This window comes from Periplaneta americana, unplaced genomic scaffold (genome assembly GCF_040183065.1).
Source record: "Periplaneta americana isolate PAMFEO1 unplaced genomic scaffold, P.americana_PAMFEO1_priV1 scaffold_21, whole genome shotgun sequence".
NCBI classification, from domain to species: domain Eukaryota; kingdom Metazoa; phylum Arthropoda; class Insecta; order Blattodea; family Blattidae; genus Periplaneta; species Periplaneta americana.
The window spans coordinates 2,063,030-2,084,243 of NW_027185502.1; the positions used below are offsets into that span (position 1 = coordinate 2,063,030).

At 36.7% G+C, this 21,214-nt stretch overlaps 1 long non-coding RNA gene across 1 annotated transcript in view; it reads right to left on the reverse strand.

The window, feature by feature from the left end:
* Positions 1–21,214, reverse strand: part of LOC138693795 (uncharacterized) — a 286,495-nt gene that overhangs the window by 34,526 nt on the left and 230,755 nt on the right. The gene's annotated exons all lie outside the window — the stretch shown is intronic.

Here is a 21,214-nt window from a genome sequence, read left to right on the forward strand (position 1 = left end):
CTAATATGATAACAATTTTCAATATCCAGAAAACAACGTTTAACAAAGGACACCACCGCCTCCACAGTACTATGTGAAGTCCTAAAACCATATTGACAGTTGGTGAACAAAGAGTTAGATTCAAAGTAATTGTAGATTTGTTTCTTAAGCAAAATCTCAAAAACCTTCGACAAAGTAGGTATTATACTTATAGGTCTATAATTAGATATCTCATTTCTACAACCTTTTTTAAAAATAGGAATTACCTTAACAAACTTAAAAGAATCAGGAAAAACTCCAGAGTCTATACAGCAATTAAAAATATGGACAAGAGACTCAATAATGTAGACCGAAGCAATCTTCAATATTTAAGAATTAATGCCATACACATCAAGACAAGAGCTATTTTTCATACCTAAAATAACATCATTTAATTTCATCAACACCAAAATGTTTAAACGCAAATGTCTGAGCAGGTTTAACTCTATTAACTAAAAAATCTTGAGCATGATGATTTTTTGTGAGGTTAACAACAATGAAATTAACATTATCAATAAAAAAATTATTAAATTGGTCAGTATCAATATCTGATGAAGAAACTTTAGATTTAGACTGGCTGTTTGTAAGACGAGAAATAATTGACCAAATCATTTTGGCTTTATTATTAGAAGCATTAATTAAATTTGAAAAGTAATTAATTTTTGTACACCTTAAATTTCTTTTATATAATTTTTTAGTTTCATGATAGATATCTTTAAACTCATCAATATCTTGATAAACATATAAATCACAGAATAATGGACATCTCTGTTTAAGATTATGGAGCTCATTAGTACACCACTTATTATAATTATATTTCCTCGAATTTGGCACGATTGTATTATCAACAAAGGGAAAAGCTTTGTTCATTGCATCAATGAAAAGTGAAAGAAAATAATTAACTTTATCATTAACATTATCCAATGAATATATGTTAAACCAATTTAAAATCATAAGTAAATAAACAAAATAAGATATACTTAAATCATTAAAAACACGTACAGGATTTGAATACATTGTAGTATTATCAGGTAAAATTTTATGAGTACTATTTATTTTAAAGCATATCGCCTCATGATCAGAGAATATAGTGGGAACAACACCTGCTATACAAAGATTATCATCAACATTGATAACAACATTATCTATACATGTACCTATATTTCCATTATTACCAGGACGAGTTGGTTCAAAAATAGTAAGTCTAACACCAAAACTTATAAATAAAGTAATGATATCTTTAGCATCCTGATTATTCGTGCAAAGAAAATCAATATTAAAATCCCCAGCTAATACAATATTAATATTTTTTATCAATTTTAAAAGTTGATTTCAGGGGATCATTCAAACTATTATAAAATATATTAAAATCAGTCCTATTACAATCAGGAACTTTATAAAAAGCCACACACAATAAGTTCATAGCAGAAATGTACGTAGACCATACTTCAAATAAGTAAGATTTAATCATATGCCATCAATGTAAAGAAATGCTTCTCGACATTGTGAGAAGTTAATTAACCGCTAATCTCTGCATGTCAACTGTTTTTCTCCGTTAAATAATACGTATCTGAAATCCGTTACAACTAGCGGAAAAGCCACAAATTTGGCAGCACTGGGACTGGCAGGTGTGTCACTAGTGTGCACTCTCAACTGTGAACCGAACAGAAAAGAATTCAGAGCTGCTCTCTTCCAGCTGAAGATTGGAGTAAATGTAAATAAATGCACGTGGCATAATGGTTCCTGATTGGCTATTGGACGCACAACGCCTCCAAACTCGTGCTTGTCATCTTCTTCCTCATATTAAAATAGTTCCTTCTAAAATAATAAAATGTATAATATACATGGAATACGAGTGAATTAAACATGCTTACAAGAACACTTTCTTACGATTTAAACAACATGTTTATATTAGTAGTTTCAGCCATTGCGTGTTAAATCATTGTAACGTTTATTATGGCAACACGCATGCATAATAGTCATTAAATCCCTCCCAAGGTGACTTGCAGCTTCACAGAGCACCTCAGCACAGCTGGTATAACGCAGTGCGAGATTCAGTGTTGTCAACCTCAAATAAATTTCTGTAGAATTAAAGAAATTCTCCACTCTTCAAAGAATAACATTTAATCACGAATCTACAGAAAATGAAAATCCACTATCCCTGTAGAGAAATAATAAACATTAACCCTCTGTGAGCAATTTACGGGTTAGTTCAATGAATGTGTTGAAATGTCTGCAATATATCAGACGGTGGCTGCCCTGCGTGCTCACTTGCTGAAAATAATGCGCCCTGGTGGCTGCTTTGGTAGCTAGCTTGCGATTGCGGAGTAATACATTCCGGTTTTGTTTATGTCTACTTCAATCATTAGCTGGAAATAGTTTGGAATATTTATTCCACTGCCGGAACAGAATTTCTTGTTTCGGGTATGATCGTAAGTTCTCGTGAAGCCTTCCTGAAAAAACAAATGAAGCTTATCCACTGTTGGGGCTTAATTCATCTACTATCGAAAGTTACTGCTGAAATAGTACTTATACAAAAATCACAAATTAATATGAACGAAGAAAAATTAGTAAATCTTCTTTAGAATTATCCTCTTTTGCATGTCAGAACACGAAATACAAAAGTGCTGCTCGGTTCGATTCCACTAGATGTGAGCGGCAGCAGACTTCGGGGGATGACCTTCAGCAGACAACGTGCGTCCCAGTCTTCAGCATCCTTCTTTGGACAATATATTATGTAAGCAAAGTTCAACAGATACTTTTGCATAAAAGACATCTCACATTAAATTAAAATTTCACATCTAATAATGATATAATAAATGTGATAAATTATATTATCAAGGCTTGGGAAACTCAATTACCAATGCACTTCATGATCAATGATTGCTCACTTAATACACTACTTCATGCAGACGGCCAACACATTTTAATTAATTCTGAAGACAATTTGCAAAAGGCTTCAGAACAAATGGCAAACGACTGCAATCTCTACAAATAACATTAAATGATGATTTCTGAAGGGAAAAATCATCAAAGATCTAAAATTATTAATAATCAGAACAAGTCAATGAATTCAGTTGTAATCTCTCATACATAAACTCTAGGAATGTAGACAACAAATTAGCGAAATTTTAACAATCTCTGAGTACAATAAAATCAACATTACTAAAGAAAGTCAGACCAGAGAGAATTTTTAAATTTTATGAAACAATGACAGTCCCAATTTTACTATATGGATCAGAAATATGGGCTTTAACATCTAATCAACTCTGAAGAATGGAAGATGCTATGATGAGACTGTTAAGACCCCTAGCGGGCTGTAGGGCTACTCTGTTAAGAACCCTAGCGGGCTGTAGGGCTACCTGTTAAGACCCCTAGCGGGCTGTAGGGCTACTCTGTTAAGACCCCTAGCGGTCTGTAGGGCTACCCTGTTAAGACCCCTAGCTGGCTGTAGGGCTACTCAGTTAAGACCCCTAGCGGGCTGTAGGGCTACCCTGTTAAGACCCCTAGCGGGCTGTAGGGCTACTCTGTTAAGACGCCTAGCGGGCTGTAGGGCTACTCTGTTAAGACCCCTAGCGGGCTGTAGGGCTACTCTGTTAAGACCCCTAGCGGGCTGTAGGGCTACTCTGTTAAGACCCCTAGCGGGCTGTAGGGCTACTCTGTTAAGACCCGTAGCGGGCTGTAGGGCTACTCTGTTAAGACCCCTAGCGGGCTGTAGGGCTACTCTGTTAAGACCCCTAGCGGGCTGTAGGGCTGCCCTGTTAAGACTCCTAGCGGGCTGTAGGGCTACCCTGTTAAGACCCCTAGCGGGCTGTAGGGCTACCCTGTCAAGAGCCCTAGCGGGCTGTAGGGCTACCCTGTTAAGAGCCCTAGCGGGCTGTAGGGCTACCCTGTTAAGAGCCCTAGCGGGCTGTAGGGCTACTCTGTTAAGACCCCTAGCGGGCTGTAGAGCTACTCTGTTAAGACCCCTAGAGGGCTGTAGGGCTACTCTGTTAAGACCCCTAGCGGGCTGTAGGGCTGCTCTGTTAAGACCCCTAGCGGCCTGTAGGGCTACCTGTTAAGACCCCTAGCGGGCTGTAGGGCTACTCTGTTAAGACCCCTAGCGGGCTGTAGGGCTACTCTGTTAAGACCCCTAGCGGGCTGTAGGGCTACTCTGTTAAGACTCCTAGCGGGCTGTAGGGCTACTCTGTTAAGACCCCTAGCGGGCTGTAGGGCTACTCTGTTAAGACTCCTAGCGGGCTGTAGGGCTACTCTGTTAAGACCCCTAGCGGGCTGTAGGGCTACTCTGTTAAGACCCCTAGCGGGCTGTAGGGCTACTATGTTAAGACCCCTAGCGGGCTGTAGGGCTACTCTGTTAAGACCCCTAGCGGGCTGTAGGGCTACTCTGTTAAGACCCCTAGCGGGCTGTAGGGCTGCTCTGTTAAGACCCCTAGCGGGCTGTAGGGCTACTCTGTTAAAACCCCTAGCGGGCTGTAGGGCTACTCTGTTAAGACCCCTAGCGGGCTGTAGGGCTACTCTGTTAAGACCCCTAGCGGGCTGTAGGTCTACTCTGTTAAGACCCCTAGCGGGCTGTAGGGCTACTCTGTTAAGACCCCTAGCGGGCTGTAGGGCTACTCTGTTAAGACCCCTAGCGGGCTGTAGGGCTACTCTGTTAAGACCCCTAGCGGGCTGTAGGGCTACTCTTTTTGATCATAAACGGAATGGTGACATCAGAAAGGAATTAATATCACAGCCTTCACTGAACCATAAAAGTTTACCGAAGTAGCTGGTATGGACACATATCACGGATGTCTAGTGATGGCTAAAGGTGCGTACACACTTAGCGAACGAACAACGAACGAACGACGAATGCATTCGCTGATTGAAATCGGAACGTGTGTACGTCTCAGCAAAGGCAAACCCATCGTTTGGTTTGCCTTCGGAAGTGATCCGTCGCTTGTCGGTACATCAAAGGAAGTTGGTATTCGTTGTGGACGGGATTTGCCACTAGCTTGTAGTTCGTAGCAGAACGCAGCGCTTAGTTCAATTTCACCAACAGGATGTCGAAACTGGAGTGGACGGAAGACGCTGTTATAAATCTTATTAATGCATATAGGGAGCAGGAAACTTTATGGAATCCCAAGCATCCTACTAACCACAATAAAGTAAGAAAATATGTTGTTTGAGAAGATATTGGAAAGATATTCGTTCAGCTGCAAGGTAGTCGAGTCAAACACGTGCAAAATTTGAAAATTATTCTTGTTTATTTATTTTCAGTGGACAGCCTATATATTTCCTGTTTATTATAGCGAGCAGAAGTCAAAAAGAAAATTGACATCATTCCGGAGGGAAAGACAGAAGTACATGAAAAGATCTGAATTGGGGACTGATGAAGTGTACGAGCCAACTTGGTTCGTGTATAAACACATGTCGTTCCTTTTGGACAAATTCACGCCCAGAAATACAAAGTTCCAACCTTTTGGTCACAAAATAAATTATTGGCACTGAAAAGTGCCTTTTCGTAAGCATGATGCGCATTCGACAAACACAGACAAATCTCTCTTTTTAGTATTTTAAGATAATTATTGTCAGTGAGGTATCCGTGTACTGAAACTTTCCCCTGTCTTGCAGTCGTACCTTAATAAAATCTTCCAGTTCCTCAATTATAGCTGTACATTCTTCTGGAACAATCCTGGTAATCAGCTGTTTCGACATTTTGAATAAATACATTAAACTTATATGCGAATCTCCTGAAGCGAGATATCGAAGTGTTAATGCTAGCCTTTCCTGAATAGGTATAGCTTCTCGCCAGCCTGTGTCCTTCTTGGAAATTTTTGGCCCCATTTTGCATAGTTATATTTCGAAGTATGTTTCTGAAATGCGACAGAAGTTGTGAAACTGTCCCGATTCCATTCAACGTAAATCATGAAGCAAGTCAGTGCCTCCATATTGATTGCGACTTTCGTAGAGTGGCGTCTGCCACCATCGCCTTTTGTTTTTTAACTTTCTTTTTATTGAACTGCCTATAACAACAACGGCTGCGCTTGCTATAATTATATTTTCGTCTGCCATTATTGCGGATAATCAGCGAACGTGAATGTTTTCTGACCATTTGCTGATGATTTGTACGTTGCTTCAAATAGCTAACGAATAACGAAATTTCGCTTCATCATTCGTTCGTTGTTCGTTCGCTAAGCGTGTACGCACCTTAAATCAAAGATTGTTTGCTTACAGACCTAACGGGAAGAGAGGTATTGAAAGACCAAAAAAGAGATGGAAAGACCAGCTCACCGGAGGCGGAACAGGCCTGAAGGCCTGATCCTTGACACAATATGATGACATAAAGATTTCCTCCCGTTGCTGGCACGTCTTCAACACAATACACATCAGAACATGTAATATTTTGCTACATATTTCCAAGAAATTGCTAAAAATTATGTAAAATGAAGGGTTCAGAGCCATAGTGGGCCAAGAGCCATACATTAAAAACAAAGGAAATAAGAGTTAAAATTAAGTGAATCCTATAGTTTAATGAAACGTATAGCAAGCAATATAAAGTATACACATTAAAACTAAATGATATGTCCATCTTCATTAAACTATGGCATTCACTTAACTTTAATCCTTGCTTTCTAGATTTTTAATAGATGGCGCTTGGCCCACTGTGGCTCTGAGCCCTTCAATTGTACAAAGGCCTTAATTTTAATACATATTGTTGACATTAACCACTGTCATAGGGTGACCGCAATTATACATGCTGTGTGTTTTAAACAAGTCCATGATGTAGGACCTTCAAATTAATTTTAAAAATGTTCACTGAATTTTATTTCAAATAGGCCAATAAATTGTAAATTTTATGTACAATCTCTGTAAATTACTGAAACATGTAACCACTGCAGATTGAAATATTCCTGAATGCCATCACATCACTTGATATTAACTTATTAAAGTCGAAAATGTTCGTCATTATGATTCAAAATATATCTTAGAATTGAAGGGTTCAGAGCCATAGTGGGCCAAGCGCCATTTATTAAAAACGGAGAAAGCAAGGGTTAAAGTAAAGTGAATACCATAGTTTAGTGAAGATTGACATATCATTTAGTTTTAATGTGTACACTTTATATTACTTGCTGTATGTTTCATTGAATTATGGCAATCACTTCAGTTTAACTCTCGCTTTCTCCGTTTTTAATAAATGGCGCTTGGCCCACTATGGCTCTGAACCCTTCATCCACGTAGAGTAAGTTACAGACGGTCTAATAATACAGAGTTAATCACTTTTAACTAATCGGATTCAACGCGTTAATAAAGAAAAATTATGCCGACTATTACACTTTTACTACGTCACACTACTTTTGACCAATAAAAAGGTACGAAAGGACGTCTTTCAACCAATCATGGCTGCTTATCGCACAATTTTATCGCGTCCCTAGCATTTGTTTATTTTTATCACTACCCTAGCATTTGTTACTTTGTTTGCCAACATTTCAAACTGCACTGGTCTGGACGTCAAAAAACAGAAAACTACAAACCACTCCAGTCGATGCACACAACTTTCAAATATGACTCGCATTGGCATTCAAGAACAAAAATTAATAAAGAGCACTGGTCATAGCTATGCATCTTCCCTGAAACCCTATTTACAAATAAATGAAGAGCACCACTCGGAAATCCTGAATAAATTGAAGGATACACCATGCACATCAACGAGTCACTTCTTTTACGCACACGTCCAATATAACATCAACTGAACCACCAACCACTAAAGCATTCAAATTTGAAAATTGTACTTTCTATAATTGTTTCTTTTAAAATTATTCATGTTTATTTTATATTTCATCATCGTTAATTAAAACATTTCTTGTTTATTTCATCATCCCTAATTGAAACTTTTCTAACACTCGTTCATATTATTTAGGTTATGTTATAGCTTCTGTTATATGATATTATGGATAGTCACGTATCAGAGATTGTTTAATACTAAGATTTATTGAAAATCACCTGTCAAATGACGTTGATTACTAGGATCGGGATAACTGAAGTGGAATGCAACTGTTTTAATAAAAATGAAACTGAATCAACAAAGCCTTCTTGACCAGTAACCGTCCACAGAGTTGAATGAAGATTCCATAATTGGCACAACTGATAACAAGAAAACAGCTAATCATAACACACTACTGCCATCTACTAGCGTAATATTTATAATGTTGAGATGGTACAAATTTGAAGACGGTTTTATATTTTCGTAAATCAATTAATATTTTATTGTATTGGAGTACTCCTTTACTTCTAATCTTTATATACTTTCTTCTAATCGTGTAATAGTCAATTAAATCCCACTCGAGTTTTGGTTTTCTCTAGATAAATCAAGAGCTCTAGTGAGATTACTGTTGAAAACAAAACACTGCGTCACTAATTGCTAGTAGTAGTTACTCATTGGCAATAATGCTGGTCAGAATAAACTACAAATATAATCTACAGCTGTGTTTCGTCTGAACAACTACCGTAATATCCCTGAAGATATCCATAAAATAAATGTGTATATCTTCATAAAATAAATGTATACTTACAAATATATTTAAACATAAATACATAAATATAAATAAATACATAATGTTAGGTGAAAATCCATAAACTATTAGGGAATATATCGGAATTTTACTGGAACAAAGTAATGAGATAGCTTTGGAAGTAAATCTCGAAAAGACAATGAGCATGGTTATGTCTGGTGATTAGAACATAGTACGAAATGGAACTGTGACAATTTAAAAGTTATCCTCTGAAGAGGTAGAAAAACTCTAATATTTTCGAGTAACAGTAACAAATAATAATGACACTCCAGAGGAAATTAAACGCAGAATAAATATGGGAATGCGCGCTGTTATTCGCTTGAGAAGCTCTTGTCACACAGTTTGATTTCAGAAAAACTGAAAGTTGGAATTTATAAAACAGTTAGGTCTATATTACCGGCTTTTCTGTATGCTTGTGAAACTTCAACTTTCACTTTGAGGCAGGAACGGAGGTTAAGAGTGTTCGAGAATAAGGTGCTTAGGAAATTACTTGGGGCTAGGAGGGATGAAATTACAGTAGAATGGAGAAGTTACACAACACAGAACTGCACACTTTGTATTCTTCACCTGACATAATTAGGAACATTAAATCCAGACGTTTGAGATGGGCAGGGCACGTGGCACGTATGGGCGAATCCAGAAATGCATATAAAGAGTTAGTTGGGTGGCCGGAGGGAAAAAGACCCTTGGGGAGGCCGAGACGTAGATGGGAGCATAATATAAAAATTGATTGGAGGGGCGTGGGATATGATGGTAGGGACTGCATTAAACTTGCTCAGGATAGGATCAATGACAGGCTTATGTGTGAGAGCGGCGATTAACCTCCGGATTCTTTAAAAGCCATAAGTAAGTAAGTAAATATATAAATTTAAACTAATAATAAATCTGTCCAGGTATCACCACGGCATGGCGCGTCCTCAGATTGCAGATGGAGGAGACGGCTCCAGATGTGGAGGGTAGCAGCGAATATATTGAACAAGCAGTCGCATAAGGGGTGATCCTCCTGCTCGGGGGTTGGACAACCCGCCACCATAAAAAAACAGCTTGTTACGAAATCCCAAAATAAACTTCGGAATGGGACCGATTATCTGGCACGATTACAGCAAAGAAATAAGGTTATGGGATTTGGTACTAGGAATGTTAAAAATCTATAAAGAACATTAGTGGCAACAGAAGTAGCTAGATACAGACTAGACTTATAGGAGATGACGTTAGATGGAAATGGCATATCACAAATAGGCGATTACTTGTTGTATTATGCCGAAGAAATAATAATCACAAATTAGGAACAGGATTCTTTATTTACAAAAGAATTAAATCACCAGTAAAAAGGTCGAATTTATCAGTGGCAGGTTATCGTATTTAGTACTTAAGGGTAGATGGTGCAATCCTCACCCCGCTACAGAGGAGGAAGACGACCTTATAAAGGATAGCTTCCAAGAGGAATTCGAACACACTTTTGATCAGTTATCTAGACAACACATGACAATTTTATTGGGGGATTTCAATGCTACACAGTAGGACGAGAGGATATCTTTAAACCAAATTTTGGAAAAGGGAGCCTAGACATAACTAGTAATGATAATGGAGTTAGGTTAGTCAACTTTGCCACATAAAAATATGTAATTGTAAAAGTACAACATTCCCCCATAAGAATATACATAAATATATTTACCTGGATTTCTCCAGATAGATTTACATACAACCAAACATATCACATCTTCATAGATAAACGAAGAAATACTAGTATAGTAGACACTCAAACTTTCAGGGGGCAGACTGTAATTCTGACCATTATTTGGTAATTGGAGAATTAAGAAAAAGATTGAAAGTAGCCAAGCGAGTAGAGCAACAAGTTAATATTAGGCGATTCAATATACCGAAATTAAATGACGAGGAAACGAAGCAACTTTATCAGGTCGAAATTTCAAAAAGGTTTGCCGCTTAGGAAGTTCCGACGAAGTTGAGGAAGAGTTAGATGTTAATAGTGTGTGGGGAAAATATCAGAGATAATATCAAAATTGCAGCTGAGCTGAGCATAGATTATTATGAAACAAAAAAATCATGGTTTGATGAAGAATGTTGCATTGTAGTAGAAAGAAGAAAACAGGCAAAATTGCAATTCTTACAGGACCCAGTTGAGGCGAATAGAGATAGTTATTTCAATGAAAGACGGGGTGCAAGTCGTACACTTAGGAAAAAAGAGACTTGCTTGAAGGAAACGACTAATAAGAATAGAAACATTATAGATTTATTATTAAAGGACAAAATTCGTTCCGGCGCCGAGGATCGAAATCGGATATCCCAGATCTACGCAATGGGCTCTCTAACCATTGGGCTACGCCGAAATTCAACTCACCGCACCGGAGCTAATCCTTGTCCTTTGGATCTTTTCCGTTTGAGCCTTCACTCCTTGTGCGTTGTGCTGGGAGACCCCAGTTCGGTCCTCGCAGCCGGAGCAAATTTTTCTCCATTAATAAAAAAGGTAGCCATCACATATAACTCCGTAGGACCAAGATTTAATATCTACCTAGATTAGAGAATAAAGGAATTCAAGAACGGATATCAGCCAAAGGCAAACGTGATCAAGGATGGAATGACGACTTGCTTGCAGACTCTCATTCAGTCATGAAAAAATGGAAAAGCTATTTTGGGCAACTACTAAATGTATATAAGTCAAATAGATATGATCAGAACGAAATTAAAATACAAGTTGCTGCGACATTTATACTCGAATCAACATTTTCTGAAGTCTATATTGCTATAGGAAATCTGAAAAAGTACAAGTCTCCAGGTATCGATCAAATTCCAGCACAATTAATACAAGAGGGTGGAAGTGAACTACAGTATCTAGCGAAATTTATAACCTTGTACTTGCTATTTGGGAAAAGGGAATTGTACCAGAACAATGGAAGGAGTCCGTAACTGCACCTAAGGATAAGGCTAACTGTAGGCATAGGCCTATCACTTTTGTTGACGTCCTACAAAATTTCGTCCAATATTCTTGTGAGAAGATTAACCCCATATATAGATGCATCTATTGGGTATCATCCGTGTGGTTTTAAGCGTAATAGATCGATTATTGATTAGATACTTTGTATTCGACACATATTGGAGAAAAATGGGAGTATAAGGGTACAGTGCATCAGTTATTCAAAGATTTCAAAAAGGCATATGACTCGGTTAAGAAAGAAGTTTTATATAATATCCTACTTGAATTTGATATTCCCAAGATTATTTAAAATGTGTCTCAGTGAAACGTACAGCAGAGTCTGTATAGGACAGTTTCTGTTGAATGCATTTTTAATTCACTACGAGCTAAAGCAAGGAGATGCACTATCACCTTTACGTTTTAACTTTGCTCTAGAGTATGCCACTTGGAAAGTTCAGGATAACAGAGAGGGTTTGGAATTGAACGGGTTGCATAACCTGCTTGTCTATGCGTATGACGTGAATATGTTAGGAAGAAATACACAAAAATCATGGAAATTTTACTTGAAGCAAGTAAGAGGTAGATTTAGAAGTAAATCCCGAAAAGAAAAAAAATATGATTATGTCTCGTGACCGGAAAATTGTACGAAATGAAAATATAAAAATTGGAAACTTATCCTCTGAAGGAGTGAAAAAATCTCTAATATTTTGGAGCAACAGTAACAAATATAAATGACAGTCGAGAGGAAATTAAACGCAGAATAAATATGGGAAATGCCTACTATTATTCGCTTGAGAAGCTCTTGTCATATAAGTTTGATTTCATAAAACTGAAAGTTAGAATTTTATAAATCAGTTAAATTACCGATTTTTCTGTATGCTTGTGAAACTTGAACTTTTACTTTCGTGTGCGCACAACCTTTGAGTAGAGCCACGTTTCCACTATTGCAACTGCGCAGGAATAATGAGATGCAAACAACAGTTGCCACTTAAAACTGCAGATTCTCTTGCGCAAATCTCATTTCTATTTGCGCACATATTCATTTTGGATAAGGAAATATCACAAAGGAAGGGATGACACTACAACCATGTGTGAGGAAGAGAGCTGCCGAAGTATCGTTACGCGGATGTCAAGATCAGATTTTGAAATTAAATTGCAATTTATTCGACCAGGAAGAATTTTTTCGTGAAGCAGTTTCAGCAATTACCACACTGGCCACGTGTGTAAGGTTTTGAGCCACTGGTGACGGCGTTCCAAATATAAGATCCACTTTCAAATTGTCAGGTCCTACTATTTCACTCTATAAAAGAAATTCCCGACGATTGTGAAGACTCTCTAAACTCAAGTAAAAGTAAGATTTTTCAATTATTATTATGTTACTAAATTAATTTATTGTAAAACATACCAATAAACAAAAATAAATAAGACAATAGAGTAAAAGCCTTTTTTCTGCAATCAAGCTCTTTTTTTTTTTTTTTTCAAGAAGGAGCCCAATAATTACCTCTCATTTGCGGACATCGAAGGGACGTAAAAATCTATCCGCATCTGGGAGGCGTCCTTTATTGGGAGGGAGGCTCCCCAATCTAACAGTAAATTCATAATATGCATTATGTATCCCTTCACGCTTTAAATGAAATGTATTACTGTAGTTTAATTCTAAATACAGTATACTGTACTGCAGTAAATTCTTTGCAACTTTGAACTACAGTAGATAAGACCGAAAAAGAAAATACAGTACTGTGCCATGCAATTTTATTCTAGGTTATGCAGTACTGTAATTTACAGTTTTCAACTTAACCTTTACGTTCAGGTGCCATGTCTCTCTAAACAGAAGTGATTGAAGTGAAGAGAATAATCCTATTAACCCTCTCATGTGTTGAATACAATTTCACGATCGCGGACTCATCAGACAGGTTATATTTCATGACTTTGTTTATCCACCCGCTTCCAGCTAACAAGGGGTAGCCGGCTGGGCTAGTGGTAGCCTACGAGTCAGAGTCCTGCAAAAGCGGTTATGAAACAAGAAACTTACATACGCTACTGAGCGCCTGGCGTTATAGGCAGTATGCGGAGCACATCTGCTTCCGTAGGTTATTTTACGACGCTTTATCAACATCTAGGTTATTTAGCGCCTGAATGAGATGAAGGTGATGATGCCGGTGAAATGAGTCCGGGGTCCAGCATCGAAAATTACCCAGCATTTGCTCATATTGGGTTGAGGGAAAACCCCGGAAAAAACCTCAACCAGGTAACTTGCCCCGACCGGGAATCGAACCCGGGCCACCTGGTTTCGCGGCTAGACGTGCTAACCGTTACTCCACAGGTGTGGACTCTGCTTCCGTACTGCCTCAGTATTCGAGCTGATTCGATCTCTCTGTGGGTGGACGGCTCTGGCGTATAAAATGAAGATCACAGTGAACCATCCAGATATTATAGCTGCGGATCATCAAGAGGAACAAACAGCATGTAGCGAGGAACTACAGACGTTGTAAAGCGTAAATTGCAGAAAAAAACTTTCGGTATCCACAAATTACCAAGGTTGTAATTTTTGCTTACACAAGAAAACTGGATTATAATATTACATTAGTGAGACACTTAAAAATCAGTAAACTCAATATTAAAAATTAAAAAAAAAAAACTTTATATCCTCTTAAACATACTACAACCAATGCTTTTATTATGTTTACTATGACAAGATTCCAGCAACTAATTTTCGTGCAATCGAACTCTCAGTGAGTTGTCAATCATCTGGCCACTGCAGAAAAGTCGAACCACAGCTATGACAAATACTGTCTATGGTCCACTTTGACATGCTTGACCTAGGGAGACAGACCTGAGTTCGTTCACGTCTTACATCTGTATTACAAGAAGGAAAAGCAGTGTGCAACTAGCGGCGATGTTGCCGGACTGCTGAAACTTCCAACTCAGTTTTCTAATAACCGTGCATTTAATCACAAAACTTAATATAGGTTTTCCATTCATTTAAGTGAACCTTATCGTCCCATTCAATCTGCAGGGTTATTTCACTTCTACCCTGTATATGAATAGCTACTATTTTGGAGGAATGCATTTAGAGTTATAATGAAATGTATATGATTATTTAATTTTATGTTTTGTGATAAATTGTAATTCTATTTTGGATTTATTTACTTATTAGCCTATATCTCACATCGTGCATTATGTTTATTTCATACTAAATTGGTGGAAAGATCACAAACAACTCTAGCAAACGAATATTGCCCATTCCATGAATGTGTCTCCACCGAGCGTAACTTTGGTAAAACAGATTTATTTATTAAAGTGCCAAATTATTTGTATTCCTATTTGAAGCAAACATATTTTTGTAATTAAACAAAATAAATATCCTTCAATATTGTTACTCCGTTTGTATACTCAGAAAATGTTAAAGAGTTATTGCATGATGACATGCACGTGGTGTTATTTGGAGATCGTATTTTCTTCCCCTTCCCATTTCTTTCTGTGTGACATTTGTGTTCTAAATAATTCGCGATCTTACATCAACTTATGTAATATCGATTATTGGGTTATACAGATCGAACAAGATTCAGTCAATATGTGACGAGAAAGAGTTACGACGTAATCCAATGATGAAGTTATGACGTATACTGTTTAACAGTGGTATAGAAAAACGTCAGCTATATAGCGTTTATTGGTAAGACAAATATACATGGCTTATGCACGTCTTGTTCTGTGAAAAACTATAACATTGTTTAACATATCTATAAGCAACTTTTATTAGTAAAACTCTAAAAGTTTAAAACGATACTTATCAAGTTACTGCAAGTTCAGAATAATAAAGAACATATATGTGTTATAGTGTCGAATCAACTGTAAGAGTATTTGCAAACACTTTATTTTTCAATAAGACAACGTAAATTTCCTTCAATTGTTACTCCGGTTGTGTACTCGAAAAACGTCAGTTTCATGTAAGTGTTCTGCCTACTCTGCAATACATGAGGCACAACCGAGGATCCGGTCCGATGTTTATTCTAGCCGCTTGTAGCTCCGACCGGCTGTTTTGCAGGTCTCTACTACGATACCCTTATTGTCTTCTTTCATGTTAAGGAACTTCTGTACTAAATTTTCCATTTTTGTAACACATTAGATCTTGAAATCCAAGTTCTGTCCGCAGTCAGGAGGTGAAGCAAGCTTTAGGACTGTGAAACAGCTGTCCGTGTCCGTGTCTGAGAGTGTCCGTACACGAGAGTTAAATTTATTATTATTTCTATATTATTCCAGTTGGGGCGTAAAATCTGTCCGCATATGAGGAGAATTCGTATCTTAGGGGTGTCCATAAGAAGAGGTTTCACTGTATCTGGTTAAAATAATTTATGATTAATTGGATTATCGGGACAGAGTACAATACGTTTAGCGACAGGAGGGCAAATAACCATTACTTACTTACAAATGGCTTTTAAGAAACCTGGAGGTTCATTACCGCCCTCACATAAGCCCGCCATCGATCTCTATCCTGTGCAAGATTAATCCAGTCTCTATCATCATATCCCACCGCCCTCAAATCCATTTTAATATTATCCTCCCATCTACATCTCGGCCTCCCCAAAAGTCTTTCTCCCTCTATAGGCATTTCTAGATTCGCCCATACGTGCTACATGCCCTGCCCATCTCAAACATCTGGATTTAATGTTCCTAATTATATCAGGTGAAGAATAAAATGCGTGTAGTTCTGCGTTGTGTAACTTTCTCCATTCTCCTGTAACTTCGTCCCTCTTAGCCCCAAATATGTTCATAAGACACTTTATTCTCAAACACTCTTAATCTCTGTTCATCTCTAGAAGTGAGAGTCCAAATTTCACAACTATACAGAACAACCGGTAACATACTTATTTTTTAAATTCTAACTTTCAGCTTTTTTGAAAGCAGACTGGATGACAAAAGCTTCTCAACCGAATAATTTCTGACATTTCCCATATTTATTCTGCGTTTAATTTCCTCCCGAGTGTTATTTATATTTGTTACTGTTGCTCCAAGATATCTGAATTTTTTCAGCTTTTCGAAGGATACATTTTCAATTTTTATATTTCTATTTCGTAGAATGTTCTTGTCACGAGACATAAACTTATACATTGTCTTTTCGAGATTTACTTCTAAACCTATCTCTGTACTTGCTTCAAGTGAAATTAAAATGAATGGATGAATGAATGAATGAATGAATGAATGAATGAATGAACAAGTGAGTGAATAAGTAATTGAGTGAATAACTGAGTGAATAAGTGGATAAATAAATAAATAAATGACTAAATAAACAAACGAATATATAAGTGAATAAATGCATGAATAAATAAATAAGTGATCAAATAAATACATAAGGGAATACATACATGAAAAAATAAATACGGGAATAAATAATTAAGAGGATAACTAAGTAAATAAATACGTAAATAATTAAATAAATTAACAGTGCGACAGGTGTATACAGACAGACACGTTACAAAGAACACATCACAGCCATGATCAAATAACAAACCACTTCCACATACGCAGAATACATCACAAACGCCAACCACAGCTACAGAAACAGAAACACAGACATGGAAAACCTATATCTCCAACCGAAAAACCAGACAGAAACTGAACACACTAGAACAATACGAAATATACAGACACACAAAAACACACTCACATCAAATCCTCGACATATAACTCAATTTCAGAACACACACACACACTTTTTGACTCCACATTACACTACACAAACACACCCCCACAGGAAACGCAATCAGAAAGCGCAAAGAACACTTTACATTCCAAGTGATATACTGTTAAAAGTTGTGTGATCAATATGTATAAATTAATTAATTTGGTTTTCTTCGCTTCCGCGTGAAGCTTATGAAAGTGGCATTTGAAACTTTTAATTTTTTAGTTGACTGCTTTCGTAAATCCCAGCTCATACATTTCTGCTTAAAAATTGATGGGCATCCCCCCTTTTCTGACGGTCCATATAATTCGGTTCTGAGGCTCGCCATAGACCAGGATAATTCCTGTATTCTTCAGTAAACTGTACTCTTTTCCCATTCGACCAGTTCATCACACTCCCACATACAGATAACCTATGAAAAATACTCGACAAACTAGTCGAATGCACCGGAGCTATACAAATGTTTGGAGTGAAAACAGCAGCTCCTACGGAAGCCCTGAAATCAGCCGGTGAAGAAGCCAATGTCTGCCGGTGCAGAGAGGGGGACTCGCGCATACTTGCCAAGGATTGGGCGCACGCAGTTTATTCCTGCATCTCGCCTAACTGGCAACTGCCTGCTTCTGCACCAGCTGATTTCAGTCTTGCTAGGAGCTGATATTTTTCATTGTGAATATTTGTAAAGTTTCGGTGCATTCGACTAATTTGTCGAATATTTTTTCATAGGTTATCTGTGTGTGGGAGTGTGATGAAGTGGTCTAATGGGAAAAGCGTAGAGTTCAATGAAGAATACAGGAACTAACCTTGTCTTTGCGAGCCTCAGAAACGAATTATAAAGACCGTCACAAAAGGGGGGATGCCCATCAATTTTTAGAAGAAAAGTATGAGCTGGGAATTGGGAAAGCAACAAAAACAAAGTTAAAAGTTCAAAATCCTAATTTCAAAAGCTTCACGCAGAAGCGAAGTCAACCGAATTAATCAATTAATTAAACAACTTATTTACGTGTTTTTTTATTTTTTATTCACTTATTTATTTACTCATATATTTATTTATTCATTCATTTATACATTTACTCCCTTACTAATTTAAACATTTATTTATGTATTTGATCATTTATTTATTTACTTATTTATTCACATTTATTCGCTTATTTATTTATTTATTTATTTATACGCTTATTTATTTATTTATTTATCCATTTATTCACTCATCTATTCACTCAACTACTTATTCACTCCTTTATTCAATGACTTACAGATCTACTCACTTATTCATTCACTTGTTTATTCACTCGTTTATTCACTCTATTTTCACTCACTTGATTATTTACTCATTTATTCAATTACTTATTCACTCACTTATTCAATGACTTACAGATTTATTCACTTTTTCACTTCCTTGCTTAATCACTCACTTATGTATTCGCTTAGTTATTCACTCATTTATTTAATCACCCACATATTTATTTATTTATTTATTTTCTTACTTATTTAATCTTTTATTTATTCACTCATTTATTTATTCACTTATTCATTTATGCACTGATGTATTTATTGAGTTATTTATTTACTTACTTAGTTACCTCTTCACTAACTTATTTATTTCTTCATTAACCTATTTATTTATTTATTTGGACATTTATTCAGTTATTTATATATTTAACTTATTAATTAATTAATTAATTAATTAAGTTAATTGTTTATTCACTCATCTATTCATGTATTTACTTATTTATTCATTTATTAATTTACGTACTTATTGACTTATTTATTTATTTATATTTATAACATTTTACGAAATAAGAACAAAATTGAAACCATACAAAATTAAAATAATACCATAATGCAATACACTCAAATATAATATCTGTAGATTGGAATACGACATAAGTATGGCAATTAGTACAGATAGTTAATAAGGAGAACGTAAGGAAAGATACAAAGACAGTATCATGAAATGATAAAGAACGAAATTTAAATAAAAACAAACAGAAAAAGTAATTCACACCGTGCGATACCCCGAAGTACTTGCAGCTGCCAATCCCTACTACTCAAACTCGCATTCCTTCACTAGCCGACATGTGAACTCTCGGACTGTACTTCGTTGCATATTGTCTGACAGGAGATTTAAACTTTGCCGGCAGAGGAGGAGAGAAGCATAATTGCTATTCAGCCAATGGTGCGGTCTGATTGCACGCTTGTCTTAAAACTGGGCTCTCTGAAGCGTTCTACCCCGTGGAATGAGACCTGTTACATTGGTTGAATAGCAGTTACACTTCTCTCCTACTCTACGGGCAATGTTTACTTCTCCTCTCAAACATTATTGTATATTAATACAAACTTGAACTCTTAAGCCTGGGTGGTCAGTCGTGAATACCACCGGCAGGACAGGTCTAACGTTTACTGACACTCCGAACCTTCTGGACTTGACGAGATCTGTGATTATACCGTGAAAATTCTCATTATAACTAGCCTGCACGAAGCTGTATTAATGAAGTAGATTTGAAAATAATAATGTTAAAAAATAAAACATAATAATTAAATAACAATAATTAACAGTTAACTGTAGTAACGTCCGAAGACTATCACTTTAGTTGACGTCGTACAAACTTTTGTCCAATATTCTTTTGAGAAAATTAAATTCATATGTAGATGAAATTAATGAGGAACCTCAGTGTGGTATTAGGCGTAATAGATCGACTACTGAACAGAATTTTTGTATTCCACGGTATTGTAGAAAAAATTGGAGTATAAGGGTACAGTAGCCTATATCAGTTATTCATAGATTTCAAAAAGGCGTATGACTCGGTTAAGAGATAAGTTTTATATAATATTCTTATTCAATATGTTATTCTCAAGAAACTGGTTCGATTAATTAAAGTGTGTCTCAGTGAAATGTACAGCAGAGTCCGTATAGGCCAACTTCTTTCAGATGCATTTCCAATTCACTGCAGGCTAAAGCAGGGAGATGCACTATCACCTTTACTTTTTAACTTCGCTCTAGAATATGCCATTAGGAAAGTCCAGGATAACAGACAGGGTTTAGAATTGAACGGGTTACATCAGCTGCTTGTCTATGCGGATGACGTGAATATGTTAGGAAAAAATCCACAAACGGCTAGACAAAACACGGGAATTTTACTTGAAGCATGTAAAGAGATAGGTTTGAAAGTAAATCCCGGGAAGACTTAGTGTATGATTATGTCTCGTGACCAGAACATAGCACGAAATGGACGTATAACAATAATTGGAAACTTATTCTTTGGAGAAGTGCAAAAATTCAAATATGTAAATTGGAGCAACATTCGGGAGGACATTAAACGCAGAATAAATATGGAAATGCCTGTTATTATTCGGTTGAGAAGCTTTTGTCATCAAGTCTGCTCTTAAAAAAGGTGAAAGTTGGAATTTATGAAACAGTTATAGACTTATTACCGGTTTTTCTGTATGGTTGTGAAACTTGGGATCTCACTTTGAGAGAGGAACAGAGGTTAAGGGTGTTTGAGTATAAAGTGCTTAGGAAGCTATTCGGGGTTAAGAGGGATGAAATTACAGGTGAATGTAAACAATTTCAAGAAGCAGAACTGCTCGCATTGCATTCTAAAAACCAAAATATACCTACTAATATTGTGTGTATGTTGTAAAAATTATAAATTGATAGATTCAAAAGTTGAATAGTAATAGCAAAATGTCTTCACTCATACAGAACAAGCATGCGTTCAGACTGTCCTGTCCCCTTCATTCTAGAAGATGAATTATGCGATACATTCGAGGAAACAATAAATTTTTTTGAAATTGCTAATTACAATGCACATCTTTACTTCTGGAGCTGAGCGATGCTTTTCTAAGCTGAAAACAATAAAAACGTGTCTTAGAAACTATGAAGGAAGAAAGATGAAGTTATCGTGCGAAAAATCATTCGTATGCAAGATTGAAGGCTTCAGTGCAAAAGTGAGGGACTCGTTTGCCAACGGAAAGGAATGGATTTCAGTGCCGTTTTCTTTTTATCCAGATGCAGATGTCTCACTTTAGCACTTT